We start from the raw sequence: 23,769 nt of genomic DNA on the forward strand, positions 1-23,769 counted from the left end.
TCCTGGGGGTTGAAAGGCAGATTAGGGAATAGACAGTGAGGGTGAGCCATGGGGGGTGGGGTGGGGGGACTGGTGAGGCAGTTTCTAGAACAAGATAGGGTGTGCTGTTCAGTAATCAACAGGACGGACAGGTATCAATCTCGTAAACTTTTGTAATTTTATAAATTGCGGTTTCACTAAAAACAACCACTTGGGACACATAGGAATTTCCATATAGCAACACTGCTCACTCTCCAATTCTCCTATTTGTGAAATTGCTCCAACGTAAGGTGCATGCTTTTTAATATGCTCAATAAATATTTATTGAGCCCTCACCCTAAGCCAGGTCCTGGGCTGTGGAATGTGCAAACGTGATAAGTCTCTGAAGGAAATGTTTTCAGTTTGTCCTTCGATGAATGTACCCTTCCTATAGCAGAGTGGCCGGGAGCAGTTCTTACCTGTTAATACTTTAATCACTCCTAGGATTCTTTTCCTTTGGCCTGAAGCCATGCTTCCTTGATAGTGACCTTGTTTTCTCCCTGTCCCCAGCCACATGCAGCTGGTCCAGCCTTTGTCCAGGAGGACCAGCTCGAGTGCCCGAGGGGGCCGCTGGTTGGAGGCCTTGAGCTGTGTCCTGGGGCCTGACAGATAAGGCCTGTCTTTGGGGACCTCTTCCTGGTACAGCAGGAGCAAACCAAAGGCGGGCAGGCAGAGGGGAGTGCGGGTGGAGGTCCGGGCTGTCCAGGCAGCAGGCACTGGTCCTGTGGGGCTGCTGAGCCCTTGAACTGTGGCCAGTTCCACGTGAACTGTGTCCTGAGTGTAGAAAGCATCTGGCTTCCAAGATCTAGTGTGAAAACCAGAATGCAAGATATCTCATTAATAACGTTGAAGTTGATTACATGTTGAAATGATTTTAGTTTGGCTGTATTGGGTTAAATATATTACTAAAATGAATTTCCTTTGCTTATTTTTACATTTTATTTTTAATGTGGATACCAGAACGTTTAAAATTACTGATGCGGCTCTCCTGATATTTCCTTGGACTGATGGTCCAAAGGGACTTGGAGGGGTGAGTTTCTTTTTCAGTTGACAGACCTTGTGACTAGCCCAGCTCTGCCCCCTTCTAGAACCTGGCCACCCGGGGACTGGGCACTGGTGGGGCCGGCCAGGAGCGGGTCTGGGCCTGACTTGTGTCGAGTTTACTGTCACTGGAAGGTTCTCTCTTGAGTTTAGTCCCAGATGCTTGAGATTCCTGCCCAGCTCGGCCCATCCTCTTCTCCACAGCCTTCGCTATTCAGATTCAAACTTTCCACTGAGTCCATTCAGTAGCAATTCAGATGCAAGTCCTGGACTTTTATGTTTTATGTGTAAAAGGAGGGGCTCGCCTTAGATGAACACTTTTCTTTACAAAGCTCCTTGATCATTGAAATCTGCCGCGACTGTCAACTTCCGGCCTCGGGTTAATAGCCACCCTCCTGGTTTTGTCTCCCAAGTCCCCCCTGGCTCACAGTGTCCACCTGGCTTGCCCTGGGACATCGGCTTCTGGCCACCCGCTGTCCAGGATCAGGTCAGGTGTATCCACCAGTCCTCCACCACTAGATGCCCAATGGAGACTGGTTGAGAGAATCCTCTCCCACACATGTCCCCTCTTGGTGAATCTTGCCACCTGTGCCTGGCCTGAGTCCACACATCTCGCCTAAGATGTTCTAGAGTGTTTTCTCCAGCTGGTCAGCCACCCACCCAGGCATCCTTCTCTAGCTGACCTCTGGAGAGCTGTCGTCCTCATTCCCGGCAACGGTGCCTGCCTTGTTTGCATCCCTGCTTTCAGAGCTGCCAACATTTTTTCCCCTGCATCTTTGAGATGTGTTTCTTTCGCCTGCCTTTTCCATTCTTTGGCCTGCTGTCCTTGGCTGGCTGTATTCTCTGCAGTCACTGGACACACTGCCATGGTCCAGGGCGACCCAGGATACGTCTGCCTCCACATCACCTGCTTTTCCCTGCATCCCAGGCTCACCTCCGTTTTCCTGACTCGGCACTCTGCCTTCTCCTGTGGTCACCCTGGCTCACCAGCTGCTTCTCTTCCTGCCGGTTCCTGGGAGCTCTGCGTGGCCCCTTTGGACCTCATCCTGGCTCTGAACTGCCCTGGCATTTTGTGGATGACACGGAGTTGAGTCAGCATCCTTTCACTGGCGATCACAGCAGGCACGGTGCCTAGGGCCTGCGAGCTTTGCAAAATTGAGTATTTTAAAATCCTGGAAACAAGTATTAGCTCCAAAGTATTATAAAAAAACAAGAAGCAAAAAGAAGTCCAAAACCTGAAAAGCCAAAATTGATGGTAACACCCGTGTCGTGTTATGTCAACAATATATAACTGTCATTTAGTCAGCTGAGAGTTAAGGCACAGTTACATAGAAAGTCATATTTAACCTGAAATGAGGGTGCTTTTAGTGTTTGGCATGATTCATGGTGGGGCCTCTGGGAGTGAAACATCCCTGAGGCAAGCACTGCTCTCCATGCTTTTGCGTTCTGAGATTCAGACTTCCCCATTTATTTATCACACGCTCCTCGCTAAATGGCAGGCCAGGCCTATCATTCATTTTTGAATTCCCAGCACAGGGCCTTTTACACCCAGCTTCAGTGTGCTAAACTTATCGCAATTCAGTACGTTAAAAACATAAATAAATAAGGGACATTAAGATACTGCCTGAAGGTTTAAAAGTTTTCTCTTTTTTCTGAAACACTACCATATGGTAGTTTTTAAAACCACTGACATTTATGAACTGACCCCACGTGACAAAAAACCTTAGATGAACTGCTAATAAAAGTAATCATCTAGAAGCTGCAAATGTAGTTTGTATCATTTTAGCTTAGATCGTGTGTGGATCTTTCCTTCCATGGACCCTATGTACTTTACACCACACTGCTTATCTAGAGATCAGTCTAGTTACAGTGTAACTACCATTATGTGATAATAAATACCTTGGGTAGTAAGATAAAAAAATTTCTGCGTTAAAATTGTTTTTAATTGAAAAACAATCCTAAGATAAGTTAGCTACAGGGAACACTTGCTAATATGATGAAGTGAGCCCTGCTGCAGAGCAGGGAACATTTAAATATAAATCATGTTGCCTCAGCAGGAAGAATGAATTTCTAGGTGTAATCTGGGGAAGGGATGACTGAAGGATAAATGCATGATTTTTATTTGTAACCACATGATTACTTCAGACAGTTCCACTTTGGAGAATTTTGCTCAAGGAAATGATACTAAATCTGGAGAAAAAGAAGTGCTTTAGGCCCAAATGCTCTTCATTTGTTTCTTTGTGTGTTTTTAATAATAGCCCCAAATGGCAAACATCTAAATATGGATAAGCAAATATCCCGCTCTTATTTGGTAAGCTTTTTAGAGATTATGGTCATGGGAAAATGTTTAAAATATATCATTAAATGAAAACAATTATGAGACTGAATTGTATGCATGATATGTGTACAAAGATGGAAAATATACTACAGAAAGGAAATCCTAACTCACAAGGATTGTGACATTTTTTTCTATTTTTGATTTTTTAAATTGTGGTTCTGTTTAATTTTATAGTGGAATTACTTCAGTTTAAAAATGTTTAATTATAAATTCTGCACTCCCCACTCAAAATTTTTATTATTTCAAATACAACAAATATATTTCAGCAAATAACTCTGTGTCTCAAGTGGACGTTCTGCTTCCAGGGCTTGAAGAGAAATGAGTGTAAACTAGTAGACGTCCCTTCTGTTAAACACGATAAAGTAATACAAACACTGACGTTTTTCCCGAAAGGGGGCTCTTTCAGGCTTGCTTGTAGCTAACGCCCCTGCATCCCAGCAGTGACAGTTCATGTCAGAACCACGACTCGCCCTGTGAGGACCGGCCGCCTCCTAGCCCTGTGGTTATGGTCACTGCCTGATCCGAACGGAGCAGGACTGCAGGCCCGGTGGCTCAGAATCCTGCCCCAGACTTCACATCTCATCGGTCACTTCTGCAAAGACCTTTAACCTCTCTGTAAACGGTCCCATTTTATTCACCTAAAAAGTGAGACTAGTACTAGGGCTACTTCTTTTTTTTGGCTCCTCTGAGGACTTCATAAATCGCCAATGAGAAAACCTGAAGAAACGCCTTTAAGCTCTATCCAAAAGGCAGAGTCACGAATAAGTCTTCAGAATTCCACAGGGACGGGGGCAGCCAGGTATGAGATGTGAGGAAGTGGTGAGGGGTCTGAGAACTCGGACAAATACTGCCTCTAAATGCGCTCAAATTCCGTCTGGGAAGCACGTCCTTGTTGGATACAATACTGCCCTTCTGGTCCACAGGAATGGAAAGTATTAGACCCATCAAGGCTGTTATTTTCTCTAGCTTTTCAGCTGTTTCTGTTGAGAACAGTCTAAATGAAATAATGCCACATTTCTTCCTTTCCTTATTTTTCTCTTTTGATTGTTGTTTTGCTTTAAATTTTCAGTGAAAATGCTCTAAACCACTGCATTGCTGGTAGACATGGCAGATACAGGCTATGGGCTGAGGTTAGTCCTACGTGCATTTCTTATTGAAAGCTCACACTCCTTACGTTTTATGTACCATCTTAACCATCACAATTTTAGCCTAGCTAGATGTTTATCAATTTTATTGATCTTTCAAAGAATCAGCTCTTGGTTTTGTTGCTTTTCTCTGTTTTGTTCTGTTTATGATTTCATTGATTTTTGCTCCAGTTTTTATGATGTCTTTTCTTCTGCTTGTTTTAGGCCTAAGTTGCTCTCTTTACTCTAGTTTTCTAAAGAGGAAGCTTTGATTATTGGTTTTAGATTTTTCTTCTTCTGGCATATAGGCATTTAATGCTATAAATTTCCCCGTAAGCACTGTGTTTGCTACATTCTGCTCATCTTGATAAGTTATATCTTAATTTTCATTCAGTTCAAAATATTGTTAGTTTCTCTTGAGACTTCTTCTTTGGCCCATGTGTTGTTTAGAAGTGTGCTGTTTAATCTCCAGATAGTTGGGGATTTTCCAGCTATCTTTGTGTTATTGACTCCCAGTTTAATTCCATTGTGAAGTGAAAGCATACTCGGTATGATTTTTGTTGTTTTTGTTAATTTGTTAAAATGTGTTTTATGGCCTAGAGTGCTCCATATGAACTAGAAGAATGTGTATTCTGCTGTTGTTGGATGGAATATTCTATGTGTCAAATAAATCAAGTTGATTGTTTAGTGCTGTTCAGGTCAGCTATGTACTAACTGCATTTCTTCTTGCTGAATCTGTCCATTGCTGAAAGGATTGGGGAAGCCTCTAGCCATAATAGTGGGTTTGTCTATTTCTCCTTGCAGGTCTGTCAGTTTTTGCGTCTGTATGTTGCCACTATGTTGTTAGGTGCATACACGTTCAGTATTTTTATGTCTTCTTGGAGAATTGACTCCTTTATTGTTACGTAGTGTCCTTCTTTATCCCTGATGATTTTCCTTGGTCTGAAGTCGGCTTTGTTGGAAATTAACGTAGCTACTCCAGCTTTCTTTTATCATTAACATGTTATGTCTTTCTCCATTCCTTTATTTTTAACCAGAGTCTTTTTATTTAAAGTGGGTTTCTTTAGACAACGTATAGTTGAGTCTTGCTCTTTTATCCACTGTTAAAATCTCTGACTTTTAACTGGTATGGTTAAACCATTCACACTTAAAGTGATTATTGATATAGTTGGATTAATACCTACCATAGTTGAAATTGTTTTCTATTCATGACATCTGTTCTTTGTTTTTTTCTCCCCCTTTTTCTGACTTCTCTGGTTTTGAGTATTTTATATCATTCTATGTTATCTCCTCTTTTGGCATATCAGTTATACTTATTTTTAACCTTCTTCAGTGGTTGTCCTAGAGTTTGCTATATATATATAGTATATATATATATGTATGTATTCAATATACATATTTTACTAAACTAAGTCAACTTTCAGATAACACTACACCACTTGCTATGTAGGAAAGGTGCCTTATAGCAAGTAGTCCTGATTCTTCTCTCCCTGCCCTTATGACTTCACTGTCATTCTTTTCCCTTATCCATATTCTGTAGTCACCCAATGCACTGTTGCTATTCCTGCTTTAAATAATTTTCTTTTAGATCAATTAAGAAAATTAAAAAATGAAACATTATATTTTACCTTCATTTATTTTCTCTCTAACTCTTTCCCTGTGTTTATGTTGATCTGTGTTTCTGACTTATTTTCTTTCTCTCTGAAGAACTTTACATTTTTTATGGTAGATTCCCTCAATTTTTGCTTGTCTGAAGAAGTATTTATTTTTCCCTCACTTTTTTTTTTTTTTTTTTTTTTGCGGTACGTGGACCTCTCACTGCCGTGGTCTCTCCCATCGTGGAGCACAGGGTCCGGACGCGCAGGCTCAGCGGCCACGGCTCACGGGACCAGCCGCTCCGCGGCACGCGGGATCCTCCCGGACCGGGGCACAAACCTGCGTCCCGTGCATCGGCAGGCGGACCCCCAACCACTGCGCCAGCAGGGAAGCCCGTTCCTTCACTTTTGAGGGATAGTTTTCCTGGAAATAGAACTTTAGTTTGGTAGTGGCTTTCTTTCAACATTTTAAATAGTTCACTCCACTTACTTGCTTGTATGGTTTCTGTAGAGAAGTCAGATCTACTTTCTTATTCCTGCTCCTCTATAGGTACAGTGTTTTTTCTTCATTTCTGGTTTCCTTTAAGATTTTCATTTGGTATTTGATTAGTGTAACTGAGTATGGTATGCCTAGGAGTACATATTTTGGTATTTCTCCTATTTAATGTTCTCTGAGCTTTCTGAATCTGTGGTTTGGTGTCTGTAATTGATTTTGGGAAATTCTCGGCCATGCTTGCTTCAAATATTTTCCTCTTTTTTCTTTTTCTGGTGTTCTAATTATGTATATGTCATATTCTGACATATGCATATGTCCGTATGTAGATTGAAATTTTCCTACAGTTCTTGAATGTTCTTTTATTTATTTATTTATCTATTTATTTATTTATTTCTCTTTGCATTTTAGTTTGGGAACTTTCCTACTGTTGAAATTTGAAATTTTCCTACAGTTCTTGGATGTTCTTTTCATTCCTTCCTTCCTCGCTCCCTCCCTTTCTTTCTTTCTTTCTTTCTTTCTCTCTTTCTCTCTCTCTCTCTCTATCTGTCTCTTTCTTTCTTTCTTTTTGGTTTGCATTTTAGTTTGGGAACTTTCTTTTACCTGTCTTCAAGCTCACTGACTTTTCTCTTCACTGTGCTTACTCTGTTGATGAGCCCGACTAAGGCATTCTTCATTCTTTACAATGTTTTGTTTTGTTTTCTAGCGTTTCCTTTGATTCTTAAAAAAAATTCCATCTTTATGTTTCCATAACTGTGGGTGAAAAATGTCACCTGCCACATCAGTAGACAAAAGATGTTGTGGCCATCAAGCCATCAGCCACTGCAGCCACCACCAACTGTGTACCCTGAGGGGATTTAGGGTGGAGAAAAGTAGGACACTGGCCCTAGATAGCTGAGGTGCACATCAAAGGAATGGTTTCGGGATGAGTCCAGACTCTTATGTCTTCCCATACATAGAAAAGCGCTAAATTCATTAACTTGAGATATCTGTTCTTTCTTTAATTAACTGTAATCTTTTAATGTTCTGAAGACTGGGTTTTTGTTGCAAAACTCCTATGAATCCTGGTTCCTCCCTTACCTCTTCAGAGCAGTCCCTCAGAGTGATTTGAGAGGCTGTCTCCCAGGCTTAAGTCCTCAGAAAATCCTCCAAATAAAACATAATTCTCAACTTTTAGGTTGTGCATTTTTTTTCACTCCACATAACCCATTGGCTTTGTGTTTTGTCTATGCTGCCCAAAAGAACCCTTATTGTATTAACCATAGCTATTTTAATCCCCTGTGTGATAATTCCAGTATCTGTGTCATGTCTGGGTCTGGGCTTGATGCTTGCTCTGTCTCTTCAGATTGCAATTTCTCTTGCATATGGTACGCTTTGTGGGTTTTTTGTTGATAGCTGAGCATGATGTATTTGTTAGTAGGAACCAAGGTAGAAAGCCTTTAGGGTGAGGTTTTATGTTAATGTTGGTAGGAGCTGAGCTGTGTTTAATGTGTGCTGTAGCTGTAGGTGCCAGAGGCTTCAAATTCCTCTTGTGAACTTTTTTGTCTTCCCTGACATCTTTGCGGTTTCCTAAGAACTTTCCTAAGAACTCATCATTAGAGAGTGTCTGTTTCCTGCAGCCCTCTCACCTGTAATTCACTGTTACCATACTGGTGCCCTGTTCATGGGGCTGTAAGTTGCGAGGCAGGGGAGCATTCTATACTCTCAACATTAAGCCTCAGTCTTTCAGCAGGACAGTGTACCTGGGCTGTGTTCCTCACAAGAGTTTCTTAGCTATTTTGCTCCTCCTTGGGTGAGACAGGGTGAGACAGGACTGGAGTGGAGTCATTGCTGTTCTTCAGGTTAGGTGAGGGCTGCAGAATGGGCCTGTGTTATGTAGAGCATCTGGGCATATTTCAATTGGTTACTCTTCCCCTCTCCAAGCTAGAACCAGGAGTGAATTTTCTTGGTTCTTCACTGTGAGAACCTGGTGGGATTCCTAGAGGTCAAACCCACCAAAGCATGGGGGCCTCCTCAAGACTGTGGCCTCTAGTTGTTTCTTTCTCGCTCAGTCTAGTTCATACATAACTTCTAGCAATTCATGAAAATTACCATGTAGGTGATCCTATCTGTTATGGCCTAGAGGATTCTCCTTCTGGTGAGCAGGTCCTGGCTGTGACTTTGTGACCTCTCCAGATTTCAGGGGATTGGTTTGCCCTGCGCCCTCAGTTTTCCGATGGGTCCAAGAAGTTTCTGATTGTGGGTTTGTCCAGCCCTTTCGTGTGAGAATGGGAGTGACAGCTCTTTATGTGTCAGAGCTGAAACCTCAGGTCTCCACCCTCACAGTTTTCTGCCCACATGTGTTATTCTGCCTTACTCTCCTTTGTTCAATAACAAACCTTGTGAAGATGTTGGCTGTGAGACTGGAGAGGATATCAATGGAAACCAGGGCACTCAGAACTGCAGTGTGACACTGGGGAACTTTGTGGGTCTGGGCCTTGACTTTTTAACCTATAAGTGAATGAAACCTCTGTTCCCTTCCAGCTTTGAATCTAACCTTCTCTTCCTTCTAAAGTACTCATGATACTTTGCAGGATATTCTGCATAGGGCAGGTGTTCAAACTTTCTTCAGTAGGCTGATAACTTTTTGCCCTTTGAAGTGGAACATAATTAGCTGAATAATCTTTTCATGGCTAATTTCATTGTTCTGTCATTTATGAGACATGATATAATGGATTTACATATATTAGGCATTTAAATATTTTTGAAAAACGTAATGAATGACTAGAATGGAATTTTTCCAGGAAATATTGTATTTACATTTTAGTTTTTAAAAATGAAGTGCAAAAGAACCCAGACACAAAGGGTCACATATTGTATTATTCCTTTTGTATGAAGTTCCCAGAATAGGCAAAACCATAGAGACAGAAAGCCAATTTCTGGTTGCCAGGGACCGGTTGGACGGAGAGTGGAGATTAACTGCTTAGTAGGTAATGGGTTCTAGTTTGGGGTGATGCGACTGTCTTGGAACTTGATTGAGGTTCTGCTTGTACAACATTGAGTGCACTGAATGCACTGAACTGTTAACTTTAAAATGGTTAATTCTGTGTTATGTGAATTTGACCTCAATAAAAATCATATATAGCACATTAAAAATTCAAAAGTCTAACAGTATAAAAACTTTTACAGTACAAAGCAATTCTTCCTTCTGCCCCAGGCTTTTAATCTTCTGAACCAGATGCACCTGCTATCAGTTTCTTATATACTTCCACACCAGTCCCTCTCACCTCCCTTTTTAAGTGGGAAATGCTGCATATTGCTTTTTTCTACTTATTTTGGATTTTTCTTTATCAGCACATAAAGATCCACCTTTCTCCTTTTCAGAGCTACATAGTCAAAGGAGTTATTTTCTAAGTTCTTAAAGTTGGTGTGTGTTTTATCTCACCATTCTAAATCAACCATTCTTTCCTGTGGTGATGCCTCTAGTATAGCAAGCTGCTTAATGTGTGCCTAATTCAGTATCCAGTTGGGTAAATCAATCTGCTCTTTGTGCGCAGGTTTAAACCTAAGAATTAGCTTCATTTTTATGAGTCATTTCTTAGAATCAGGAAGGATGATGGTATTAGCCAAATGCCTTTTATCACAACAAGATAATTGAAAATCATTTAATTAATTGATAGTTAAGGAGCCAATGAATCTGTTCCATAGCTATAATTTGACAAATATCTCCATTGCTGAAGACCGTGTTTTATTTTCCCCCAGAGAAGACAAATGTGAAATAACTAACTGCAGGACGACTCCAAAGGGATGGCTGCGGGGCCCTCTGTCTCCCAGTGTGTGATGCTATTAGTATACATTGCCCATAGACAGAGATGGCTTTATACACGCCGGACGAGACCTGTATTCATCTCAGAGTCAAACAAATTGCACATACGAAAACCTCCACTTGCTGTGGCCACAGAAGCTGAACCGAGTAGAACTACACGGATTTTTGAATTAGGAACTTTCAAGCCCAGCAGCAACTAAAAGACAGTTTTGATTTGGAAATTGAAAGATTGGGAAGAGGCAGAGGGACTGCCTTTGTATCTCTTTTGAGTACTTGTGTGTATGGAATTGTAGGTAAGTGGGAGGATCTCACTCTGTGAGCTGGAGTCTGTGCTGATAACCAGTTGAGTCTCAATGTCCATTCAGTGTAGAGACAGACAGGAAGAAGGAAGAGCCTCCACTAACTCTAATCCCTGTGCTCATGGCAGAGCCAGTCCCGCTCTAAGGATTGGCTTCAGGGAGCCCTGGAATGCAAAGCAATGGGGCTTTTCGTGGGATTTTAATTCAGTTTGCAGTATGAGATCCTGTGTGAAGCCAAAGAAAAATAACTACTTTCTCTCAATGTGTAGCATCTCATGGGTAATAGACTACATCAAAAATCTTTAGTTCTAAAAACTTAGAGTTATAAATGTAGAAAGTAAAAAAAAAGTTTAATTAGGAATAAAATGAGGAGTAAAATTCTCTTTAGTATAAAGTGATTACTAACTGTTTTTTTCTACATTCTTCTAGAAAAATTGTATGTGTGTGTGAGCGTATAACTAAAACTTATGTTTGTGAATGAGATTATTATACACATTGCTATGTATTATGCCTTTGTATTTGCTGTTATGTCTTAGACATCTCTTCATACCAATGCCTGCAGGTCCAGCTCCTTCTTCACTTATATGAAAGACACCATCTTATTTATTCGGCTTGTCCCTTTTGATGGACATTTAAGTCACTTTCCAGTTTTTATCTTGCAAAGAGTGCTGTGAAGCATTCTGTCATCTGCCCGTTCCCAAAGTGATACCTGGTTATTCCGACACCTGACACCCAGCACCCACTCTGATCACTATCGTTCCTCAGTGCAGCTAATCCTTTTGCTCCTGGTCTTCAGAAATACCTCATCCCCACAGGATCGTCAGCCCTACTTTCTTTTCAGCGTTCACTGCCACACTTATGTCTTCAATCCTCTTCTTTCTGAAATGTGGCCCTCTCTCCCACTTTAGTAATCACCTGGCAAAACCCATTTTTGGCTAAGTCCATTTTCCTGCTACTGTGTGCCTGCACCTGAGCTGCTGTGTGGAGGTGGGGGAGTGCTCCGCCTGGCCCCCTGCCACCCTAGATCTGACCACAGTGCTCCCTCAGCAGGGCCAAGCAGTCCTGCAGTATGTGTATATATATATATGTGGGTGTGCGTATATGTATTACGAAATTCTGAAGGTTTGAGTGGTTATCGCTAACCCCAGTTTTTTCTTTTGTTTTTGTTTTTTTTGGCCGTGCCATGAGGCACAGCGTGCAGGATCTTTATTCCCCAAAGAGGGATCGAACCTGTGTCCCCTGCAGTGGAAGCTCGGAGTCTTAATCACTGGACCACCAGGGAATCCCCCCAGTCTTTTTCTTGTAAGCCTGGTTATTTTAGTGATTCCAGCTGCTCTTTGTTTGGTGAATTAATTCAACAAGGAATAACCTTATATATAACTCACTAATAGGACCCATTTGTATACTGATGTACACACAGTTGGTGAAATAGTTCCTTTAATGCGTGTTTTTGTACCAGGTTGGCTTTCTCAGGTTATTCCAAACAGCTGAGACCTTTGTTATTTGATGTAGCATCCCTGTTCCTATAAAAGGGTGAATTTATTAAATTTATATTGGAATGAAATTGAGATTCCAGAGGAGCACAGACTTAGGAAACAAGAAGCCTGGTCCTAGGCTGTGGTGTGTCATATTTCTTCCAGTGACAAAAAGTAATGCTTTTTATGTTTGATCACCCAGGAGAGTAATGTGTGGGCATAAAAGTTCCTATCAATTCTGATCTCCTTGAGAGCAGGATCATGCCAGATCCATTTTTGTATCATTTCTACCCAGCATCTCAGCAGATGGTAGGAGTGCAAAAAAAAGGTTAATAACTGATAAATGTTCACTATAGGTGTTTCTGCTAAAACCCAGTACATATATTCCCAGTTCTCTGCAACACCAGCACTAAAAATAGCAGGGCTTGTGGGGACCTAGGATGGGGACTGACCGATCACAATCTGTGCAGCTCTGTAAGCAGAGCTCTGTGAAGGGCACTGTTTCACACCTGGAGGATTGAGCCAAGGCTGGAGGTGGCCACCACTTCCACGAAACATGTGGTTGAAGAACCACCGTGGGAAACACTGCAGCACTTTAATACTTTAACCCCTGCCTCTTTGTGGAGCCCAGGCAATGCCAGCGTAAGGCAGCCCCCAGAGTGGGGCTCTGGAAGGTGGGCAGGGGTTTTCCGACCTGCTGGCAGCCTGAAAACACACAGGCTCACAGCGCAGTCTCCGGGCAGAGAGCTCTGCATGCAGCCTCTTTTCATGAACTTTTTCTAATGTAGCTAAAGGTCTTCTGTTGTCACTGCAGCAGCTAACCGAGAGCTTTTCTTTCTTGCTGAAGATTATAGTTTTATTAACTGGCTCTTTGTACCTGGGAAAAATGGCAGAAACATGTAGTAAAGCAGACTTTTGTATTATCTTTTGTTTGAAGGGTTCTTACTGATTGCCAAGTACAGGCAGAGAAAAGATATGCAAAACACAGGGTCATATTTTCTGAAGTTGGTACCTTGATGCTTCAGGGCAGAGGAGGAGCTTCCTGCAGGTGGACAGGGTTGCTCTGTGCAGGGACCAGGTGACGGGCGGGGGTAGCTCAGAGCTTTCAGCCTCCACATCGAAGGCTGTAGGCTTTGGGAGCTGGTCAGGAGCATTGCAGGAAAACTCACTTGCTCAGGTCACACGTGGGCAAAGCTTGTCATTTTGGTCAAAGCACAGGGAGGAAGCGCTAGCTCCAGAGGAGATGTGGGTTTGTCCATTGGGATGTATCTCACATCTACTCCGATGGAAACATCTGCTGCTCTCGGATGCCCTACTTTGAAGTGACTAGAAAGACAGAATTGATTTTGTTCTTAGCTTCCTGACCATAGATGCCTAAAAATAAGCCAAGTTCAGATGCTGGTGTTGCATTTCTGATGAGCAGATGCTGTACTTGAGGAGAGAGAAACTTGGGAAATTCTGGAGTTATTATGCCTTTACATTTTTTCCAGTTGATATATTTCTTTTTCAATAATAGTTTCATTGAGATGTAATTCATATAGTATAAAATTCATCATTTTGAAGTATAAAATCAGGGGTTTTCAGCATATTCACAGAGTTGTACAAGCATCACCATCATCTAATTCTAGAACATTTTCAGTTCCCTCCCAAATCCCTGATCCAATAGCTGTCGCTCCTTACTCTGCTTTGGCTCAAACCCCTGGAAACCATGAATCTCCTTTCTGTCCCTCTGGATTTACCTGTTGTGGATATTCCATATACATGTTTTCTTGCAGTTTGTAGCCTTTTTGGTCTTTTTTTTTTTTTTTTTTTTTTTACTTAGCATGATATATTCATAGTTCATCCTTATTGTAGCATTTCAAATCCGTTCTGTGGACATACCACATCTTGTTTCCACATTAACCAGTTGATGGACATTGGGGCTGTTTCCACTTTGTGGCTATTTTGAATACTGCTGCTATGAACATCCATGTACAGGTTGTTTGTGGACATTTGTTTTCCATCCTCTCGGGTGCATACCTAGACGTGGACTTGCTGGGCCGTATGTGACTCTGTGTTTAACCCTATAAGGAGCTGCCAAACTATTTCCCAAAGCAGCTGCACTACTTTAGTCTCCAGTAGCAATGTGTAAGTGTTCAGAATCCTCCACACCCACGCCCATGCTTGTTATCTTCTGTCTGATTCTAGTCGTCCTAGTGGGTGTGACGTGGTATCTCATTATGGTTTTGATTCGCATTTCCATAATTGAATAACCATGTTGAACAGTTTTAAATGTGCTTATTGGGCATTTGGTTATCTTTTTTGGAGAAATGTCTATTCCGATCTTTTGCCCATTTTTTAATTTGGGTTATTTGTCTTTTTATTGTTGATTTGAATGTGTTCTTTATATAATCCGGATACAAAGTCCTTATCAGATACATGATTTGTATATGTTTTCTTTCTGTGGGTTGATGTAGCTTTATTGATGGTGTTCTATAACACACAAAACTTTACAATTTTGATGGAGTCTCAGTTTATCTAACTTTTCTTTTGCTGTTGGTGCTTTTGGTGACATATCTAAGCAACTAGTACGTAATCTAAGGTCACAAGGATTTACTCCTATGCTTTCTTCTAAGAGTTTTATAATTTCTGCTCTTCCATTTATGTGTACAATCCATTCTGAGTTAATTTTTGTGAAAGGTGTAAGGTCTGTGTAGAGATTCATTTTCTGAATGTCAGTATCATTTGCGGAAAAGCCTATCTTACCCTCCGGGTTGTCATGGCACTCTTGGCGAAAATCAATTAACCATAAATGTATGGGTTTATTTCTGGGCTGTCAATTCTAAGCCATTGCTCTCTATGTCTTTCCTTATGCCAGTATCATACTCTCTTGATTACAATAGCGGTTTTTGGGGGGTTTTTTTTGACATCCAAAAGTGTGAATTCTCCAACTTTGCTTTTCTTTTTCAAGGTTCTTTTGGCTATGTGAGATGTCTTGGATTTCTGTATGAATTTTAAGAACTGTTGTCCATTTCTGCAAAAAAGAAAGCTGAGAATTTAATAGAGATTGCATTGAATCTGAAGACCTATTTGGGGAGTAGTGCTGTCTTTACAATATTGTCTTCCAACCCGTGAGCACAGGATGTCCTTTCTGTTTACTTAGTTTTTAATTTCTTGTAATGATATATTGGTAGTTTTCAAAGTACAGATCTTGCATATCTTGTTAAATTTATTCATAAGTATTTTATTCTTTTTGATTCTGTTTTGGTGCACTTCTAACAGCATATGTTATTTATCCATTGTACCAATTTCTGCCTTTTGATTGGAGCGTTTAGACCATTTAGTGTAACTACTGATACGATAGAATTTATGTCTGCCGTTTTGCTTTTTTTCCTTATGGATCTTATGTCTTTTGTGTTCCTTTATTCCTCCATTTTGCCTTCTTTTGTGTTAGTTTCTAGCATACCATTTTAATTCTGTTGTCCATGTCTTATACATTTTTCCGTTGTTTTGTTAGTGGTTGCCCTGGGGATTACAGTTAACACAATCTTGCCTTATGTTTAAACTTTTCTATGGCCCTAAACCTCTGCCTGTAGGAGTCCCACTGGGGCAAACCTGAATGGCTGTGATTGGAAAAGGAGGGGACAGAAATGGAGACCCAGGGACACATTGTTATCTGAGAATTGTCTGTGTTGGTAGATTTATCTGTTAACTTCTTTGTGGAATTTGATTACCTATACCATAAACCTTAGTTTCTTCTCCGGTGGTACCTTCCAAATGTTGATCAGATTAGATTTCTAGTAGTTATATCAATAGCTTTCCCCCTTGGGTTGGGGATTTGAAAGGCTGATGCTGGGTTCTAAATCAGCACAATGATCTTTGCTGCCCCCTGCCACCCCCCCAACCTGCTCTCTAAGCTCCTGTGCCCTTCTCCTGCTCCCCAAGTGTTCACCTTGCTGAGTCTGATACACTCCCCATCCCCCAGGTCTGCAGGGACTCCAGTGCCAGAGATCTTCCCCCACTACTCCAGATGGGCAGCCTGCCATGAGAGGGAGGGCCAGCTGAGCACATCAGGGCACCAGGATTTGGCCAGAAGACCATTCCTCTCCTCCCATCAGGACTTCTCAAAGGTAACTTTGACATTGGAAAATGAAAGCTTGAAAACCTTCATTTATGTCTTCTTGGTGGGCTCTCAGGCCATTGTTGGGAAAGTCCCCAACCTGGATGGGTTTTTCTGTGCCTCTTAAACCACACCAAATAAGCAATTGCCTAGTTTGTTTCCCCTGAATGAGTTTTGAGGATGGTCTTCAACGTATTATGTTAAGCGGTTATAGTAATTAATATTTTACAAAGGCTACCACACGGGTCCTCATTTTCTGCTTTTAACAAGCTTACGAGGCTCTTATGGCTAGTCCGGTTTTGTAGACCAGGAAACAGGTTTAGAAGATCAAAGTGACGTCCCTAGGGTCTCAGTGATTCACTAAGTTGTCCAGAACATATGGATTGAGCAGCCGTATTGTGCCAGGTGCTGTTCCAACCCAGGACCCACGGTGAGCACAACGGACGCAAACTTCTCTCATGGAGATTCCAGGTTGGGGGGGGCGTGTGAGTGGAGGGTGGGGACAGGCACCAAGAGGCTGACCACCATGTGAAGAAGTAAATTTCATGTCTCATTCCCTGGCATAAGTGTTGTGGAGAAAATAAAAAGCTACCAAGTTTAGAGGGGTGGAGTTTTAAATGGAGCCCTCCGGGAGGTCTCATAAAAAATTTGACATTTGAACGTGGATTTAAGGAAGTGTGGGAATTAGCCATTTAACCGACTGGGACAAGAGACTTGGAGCTAGAAGAAAAGGTGGGTGTGAAGGCCCAGAGTCCAGTCTGTGCATCGCAGCACGTTGGGGGAACACCGAGAGGCAGGGGAGCCAGCAGGAGCAGTGAGTCGGGCGACGGGGTCAGACAGTGGTCAGGAGGTCACAGAAACCCGTTAGCGTCGCGGGCTATTGGGGGGAATTCTAGGCTTTACGACGGGAAATCAGTGCAGTGTTTTAGGCAGAGGAGGGACGGGATCCATTTTGATGGCCTCATTCTGGTATCAGTGTTGCATGATGGGGGGTAGACCAGGAGACCACTTAGAGGTCATTAGAGAAATCCATTGTAGTAAGTCAGACAAGAGATAATTTGGTGGCCTGCTCCACCGGTAGCCGTGGAAGTAGGGAAACGTGGTCACATTCTAGCTATATGGTGAAGAAAGAGCCTTTACGATGTCCTGGCAGAGTGGGTGTGGGGCTTGAGAAGAAGGGAAAGTCCATCATGATGGCAGAGATTTTAGGTTGTGCAACTAGAGGGAGTTGTCGCCACCTGAGATGGGGAAGTCTGCAGGGTGGGGAGGGTTTGGTGCCAAAAGAGGTTAGTAGTTCAGTTTTGAACAGGTTGAGTTTGAGATTATAATATCCCCCCAAATGGAGATGCTGAGTGGACAGGTATATCCACATCTGATAGTTGAAGATGGTGATCTGAGCTGGAGGTACAACGGGGGTCTTTGGCCTGCAGTTGGGATGTAAAGGAATAAGGTCAGTGAGATCCTAGTGAGAGAAGAGTTCCCAGGATTGGGCCCTGGAACATTCCGGCTTTAGGAGGAGCAAAGGAAGTGGGAGACCTAGAGGCAGCCCCCAGAGAGGGGGGGGGAAATCCAAGGGTGAGGCATCTCGGAAGCCACATGAAATCACTTCAGAAGGAGGGAATGATGAGCTGTGCCCAGTGTGTGGATGGGCCAGATGAGACGGAGACTGGAATTGACTCTTGGATCAGTGCCACGCAGGTCATTGGTGCCTTCGGTAAAAACAGCAAAATGTCATGTGGGCCTGGTGACTATGGCAACCGAGGGAAAGATGGAGGGAGAACTCTGAGACCGAGATTGTTGGCGGCAGTTTGGAGAAGGTTTGCTGCAAAGGGGAGCCGAAAGTGGGGTGGTACCTGGCGGGGTGAGTCAGGCCAAGAGAATTCGTTTTGAGTTGGAAGCATTAACATTATTTATACGCCGATGGGAATGATTCAGTAGAGAGTAGAAAGTTGATAATATAGGACAGAGGGCTGCTGGCAGCACGTCTTGAGTGGGTGAGGGAGGTGTGTGCGTGGACAGGTGGAGTTGTTTGCTTCAGGCAGAGCGCAGATAGTTACTGGTGGGGGACGGACTAAATGACAGATACATGGGTGCCGAGGTGGTGCTCAGAAGAGGCGTTTTCTTCTGATCGCTTCTATTTTCTTTGTGCAATAGGAAGTAAAGTCACCAGCTGAGAGTGCCATGGTGCAGGAGGGCTTGTAAGTTTGGGGAAAAAGGGAAGAAGATGTGGAGTGATCACCTGTTAGTCGTAAGAGTCCACCTGGCCTCATCAGTGAGATTGTGTGTTTTTCTAGACAGTTCAGCTGTGGAGCTGAGGGCACACACACACAACAGCTCAAGAATTGAATTATGGAGATCTGTGAGTCTGTTTCTGTTTTGTAAAGAAGTTCATTTGTATCAATTTTTCATTGTATTTCACATACACATGATATCCTATGATATTTGTCTTTCTCTGTCTGACTCACTTCACTTAGTATGATAATGTCTAGGTCCATACACATTACTGTATATAAAATAGATAACTAACAAGGACCTACTGTATAGCACAGGGAACTCCACTCAGTATTCTGTAATAACCTATATGGGGAAAGACTCTGAAAAAGAATGATGCATACATATATAAGTATAACTGATTCATTTTGCTGTCCACCTGAAAGTAACACAAATTTGTAAATCAACTGTACTCCAATAAAATTTAAAAATAAAAAGAATTGAATTGTCAATTGTCAATTGTCCTCCTTCTCCGCCTCGTCCTCTGCCTTATCCTCCCCCTTCGTCTTCTTCCTCCTCCACCTCGTCCTCCTCCGCCTCCCCCGCCTCCGCATCCGCCTCCTCCTCCTCCTTCTTCTTCTTCCTCCTCCTCCACCTCCTCCGCCGCCTCCTCCTCACCCTCCTCCTTCTTCTTCCTCCTCCACCTCCTCCTCCGCCTCCTCTGCCTCCTCCGCCTCCTCCTCCTTCTTCTTCTTCTTCCTCCTCCTCCACCTCCTCTGCCTCCTCCTCTGCCTCCGCCTCACCCTCCTCCTTCTTCTTCCTCCTCCACCTCCTCCTCCGCCTCCTCCGCCTCCTCCTCCGCCTCCTCCTCCACCTCTTCCTTTTTCTTCTTCCTCCTCCTCCACCTCCTCCTTCTCCTCCGCCTCCTCCTCTGCCTCCGCCTCCTCGGCCTCCTCGTCCTTATTCTTCTTCCTCTTCTTTTTCCTCCTCAACCTCCTCCTCCTCACCCTCCTCCACCTCCTCCTCCGCCTCCACCTCCTTTTTCTTCTTCATCCTCCTCCTCCGCCTCTACCTTCTTCTTCTTCCTCTTCTTCCTCCTCCTCCACCTCCGCCTACTCCTCTGCCTCCTCCTCCTTCTTCTTCTTCTTCCTGCTCCTCCACCTCCTCTGCCTCCTCCTCCGCCTCCTCCTCCTTCTTCTTCTTCTTCCTCCTCCTCCAACTCCTCCGCCTCATCCACCGCCTCCTCCTCACACTCCTCCTTCTTTTTTTTCCTCCTCCTCCTCCGCCTCCTCCTCCTTCTTCTTCTTCTTCCTCCTCCTCCACCTCCTCCGCCTCCTCCTCTGCCTCCTCCTCCTCCAACCCCTCCGCCTCCCCCACCGCCTCCTCCTCACCCTCCTCCTTCTTCTTCTTCCTTTTCTTTCCCCTCCTCCGCCTCCTCCTCCTTCTTCTTCTTCTTCCTCCTCCTCCACCTCCTCCGCCTCCTCCTCCGCCTCCTCCTCCACCTCTTTCTTTTTCTTCTTCATCCTCCTCCTCCTCCGCCTCCTCATTCTTCTTCTTCCTCTTCTTCCTCCTCGTCCTCGTCCTCCTCCTCCTCCTCCTCCTTCTTCTTCTTCCTCCTCCTGCACCTCCTCCGCCTCCTCCTCCGCCTTCTCCTCCTTCTTTTTCTTAATCTTCTTTCTCCTCCTCCACCTCCTCCTCCACCTCATCCTCCTCCGTCTTCTTCCTCCGCCACCTCCTCCTCCTCTGCCTCCTCCTCCTCCTTCTTCTTCCTCCTCCTCCACCTCCCCCGCCTCCTCCTCCACCTCTTTCTTTTTCTTCTTCATCCTCCTCCTCCTCCGCCTCCTCATTCTTCTTCTTCCTCTTCTTCCTCCTCGTCCTCGTCCTCCTCCTCCTCCTCCTCCTCCTTCTTCTTCCTCCTCCTGCACCTCCTCCGCCTCCTCCCCCGCCTTCTCCTCCTTCTATTTCTTAATCTTCTTTCTCCTCCTCCACCTCCTCCTCCACCTCATCCTCCTCCGTCTTCTTCCTCCTCCACCTCCTCCTCCTCTGCCTCCTCCTCCTCCTTCTTCTTCTTCCTCCTCCTCCACCTCCACCTCCTCCTCCGCCTCCGCCACCTCCTCCTCCGCCTCCTCCTCCACCTCTTCCTCCTTCTTCATCCTCCTCCGCCTCCTCCTCCTGCTTCTTCTTCTTCCTCCTCCTCCACCTCCTCTGCCTCCTCCTACAACTCCTCCTCACCCTCCTCCTTCTTCTTCTTCCTCCTCCTCCACCTCCTCCTTCTTCTTCTTCGTCTTCTTCCTCCTCCTCCACCTCCTTCTCCACCTCCGCCACCTCCTGCTCCGCCTCCTCCTCCACCTCTTCCTCCTTCTTCATCCTCCTCCGCCTCCTCCTCCTGCTTCTTCTTCTTCCTCCTCCTCCACCTCCTCTGCCTCCTCCTACAACTCCTCCTCACCCTCCTCCTTCTTATTCTTCCTCCTCCTCCACCTCCTCCTTCTTCTTCTTCGTCTTCTTCCTCCTCCTCCACCTCCTTCTCCACCTCCGCCACCTCCTGCTCCGCCTCCTACTCCACCTCTTCCTCCTTCTTCATCCTCCTCCGCCTCCTCCTCCTGCTTCTTCTTCTTCCTCCTCCTCCACCTCCTCTGCCTCCTCCTACAACTCCTCCTCACCCTCCTCCTTCTTATTCTTCCTCCTCCTCCTCCTCCGCCTCATCCACCTCCTTCGTCTTCTTCCTCCTCCACATCCTCGTCCTCTGCCTCCTCCGCCTCCTCCTTCTTCTTTTTCTTCCTCCTCCTCCACCTCCTCCGCCTCTTTCTCCGCCTCCTATTCACCCTCTTCCTTCTTCTTCTACTTCCTCCTCCTCCGCTTCCTCCTCCTTCTTCTTCTTCCTCTTCTTCCTCCTCCTCCACCGCCTCCTCCGCCTCCTCCTCCTTCTTCTTATTCTTCCTCCTCCTCCACCTCCTCCGCCTCCTCCTCCACCTCCTCCTCACCCTTCTCCTTCTTCTTCTTCTTCTTTCTCCTCCTCCACCTTCTCCTCCTCCTCCTCCACCTCCTCCTCACCCTCCTCCTTCTTCTACTATCTCCTCCTCCACCTCCTCCTTCTTCTTCTTCATCTTCTTCCTCCTCCTCCACCTCCTCCTCCGCATCCCCGCCTCCTCATCCACCTCCACTTTCTTCTTCTTCTTCATCCTCCTCCTCTTCCGCCTCCACCTTGGCCTCCTTCACATCTTCCTTCTTCTTCTTCTTCCTCCTCATCCTCCTGCTCCTCCTCCTCCTCCTCTTCCTCCTCCGCCTCCTCCTCCTTCTTCTTCTTCATCCTCCTCCACCTCCATCTCCTCCTCTGCCTCCTTCTGATTCTTCCTCTTCTTCCTCATCCTCCACCTCCTCCTCCTCCTCCTCCTCCGCCTCCTCCTCCTCCTCCTCCTTCTTCTTCTTCCTCCTCCTCCACCTCCTCCTCCACCTCTTCACCCTCCTCCTTCTTCTTCCTCCTCCTCCTCCCGCTCCAGCTCCTCCTCTTTCTTCTTCTTCCTCTTCTTTCTCCTCCTCCACCTCCTCCTCCTCCGCCTCCTCTGCCTCCTCCTCCGCCTCCTCCTCCACCTCTTCCTCCTTCTTCTTCATCCTCCTCCAACTCCACCTCCTCTTCTGCCTCCTTCTTCTTCTTCCTCTTCTTCCTCCTCCTCCACCTCCTCCTCCTCCTCCTACTCCGCCTCCTCCACCTCCTCCTTCTTCTTCTTCTTCCTCCTCCTCCAACTCCTCTGCCTCCTCCTCCGCCTCATCATCCTCCTGCTTCTTCTTCTTCCTCCTCCTCCACCTCCTCCGCCTCCTCCTCCGCCTCCTACTCCTCCTTCTTCTTCCTCCTCCTCCTCCTCCTACTCCTCCGCCTCCTCCTCCGCCTCTTCCTCCTTCTTCTTCTTCCTCTTCTTTCTCCTCCTCCACCTCCTCCTCCTCCGCCTCCTCTGCCTCCTCCTCCACCTCTTCCTCCTTCTTCTTCATCCTCCTCCACCTCCTCCTCCGCCTCCTCCTTCTTCTGCTTCCTCTTCTTCCTCCTCCTCCAAATCCTCTGCCTCCTCCTCCGCCTCATCACCCTCCTGCTTCTTCTTCTTCCTCCTCCTCCACCTCCTCCGCCTCCTCCTCCACCTCCTCCTCCTTCTTCTTCTTCCTCCTCCTCCACCTCCTCTGCCTCCTCCTCCGCCTCTGCCTCCACCTCTTCCTTTTTCTTCTTCCTCCTCCTCCACCTCCTCCTCCTCCTCCTCCGTCTCCTCCGCCTCCTCCTCCTCCTTCTTCTTCTTCCTCTTCTTTTTCCTCCTCAACCTCCTCCTCCTCAGCCTCCTCTGCCTCCTCCTCCGCCTCCTCCTCCTTTTTCATCCTCCGCCACCTCCCCTTCCTCCTCCGCCTCATCCTCCTCCTTTGTCTTGTTCCTCCTCCACCTCCTCCTCCTCTGCCTCCTCCACCTCCTCCTCCGCCTCCTCCTCCACCTCTTCCTTTTTCTTCTTCATCCTCCTCCTCCTCCGCCTCTTCCTCCGCCTCCTCCTTCTCCTTCTTCCTCTTCTTCCTCCTTCTCCTCGTCCGCCTCCTCCTCCTTCTTCTTTTTCCTCCTCCTCCACCTCCTCCGCCTCCTCCTTCTCCTTCTTCCTCTTCTTCCTCCTCCTCCTCGTCCGCCTCCTCCTCCTTCTTCTTTTTCCTCCTCCTCCACCTCCTCCTCCTCCTCCTCCACCTCTTCCTCCTTCTTCTTCTTCCTCTTATTTCTGCTCCTCCGCCTCCTCCTCCTCCGCCTCCTCTTCCGCCTCCTCCTGCACCTCTTCTTTTTCTTCTTCATCCTCCTCCTCCTCCACCTCCTCCTCCTCCTCCGCCTCCTCCGCCTCCTCCTCCACCTCCTCCTCCTTCTTCTTCTTCCTCCTCCTCCACCTCCTCCGCCTCCTCCTCCACCTCCTCCTCCACCTCTTCCTTTTTCTTCTTCCTCCTCCTCCACCTCCTCCTCCTCCTCCTCCTCCATCTCCTCCGCCTCCTCCTCCTTCTTCTTCCTCTTCTGTTTTCTCCTCCACCTCCTCCTCCTCCTCCACCTCCTCCGCCTCCTCCTCCACCTCCTCCTCCTTCTTCTTCTCCCTCCTCCTCCACCTCCTCCGCCTCCTCCTCCGCCTCCTCCTCCACCTCTTCCTTTTTCTTCTTCCTCCTCCTCCACCTCCTCCTCCTCCTCCTCCTCCGTCTCCTCTGCCTCCTCCTCCTCCTCCGTCTTCTTCCTCCTCCACCTCCTCCTCCTCCACCTCCTCCGCCTCCTCCTCC

This window comes from Delphinapterus leucas, chromosome 19 (genome assembly GCF_059928025.1).
Source record: "Delphinapterus leucas isolate spDelLeu-1000000601 "Yukka" chromosome 19, BTC_Dleu_Yukka2, whole genome shotgun sequence".
Classification (NCBI taxonomy): Eukaryota; Metazoa; Chordata; class Mammalia; order Artiodactyla; family Monodontidae; genus Delphinapterus; species Delphinapterus leucas.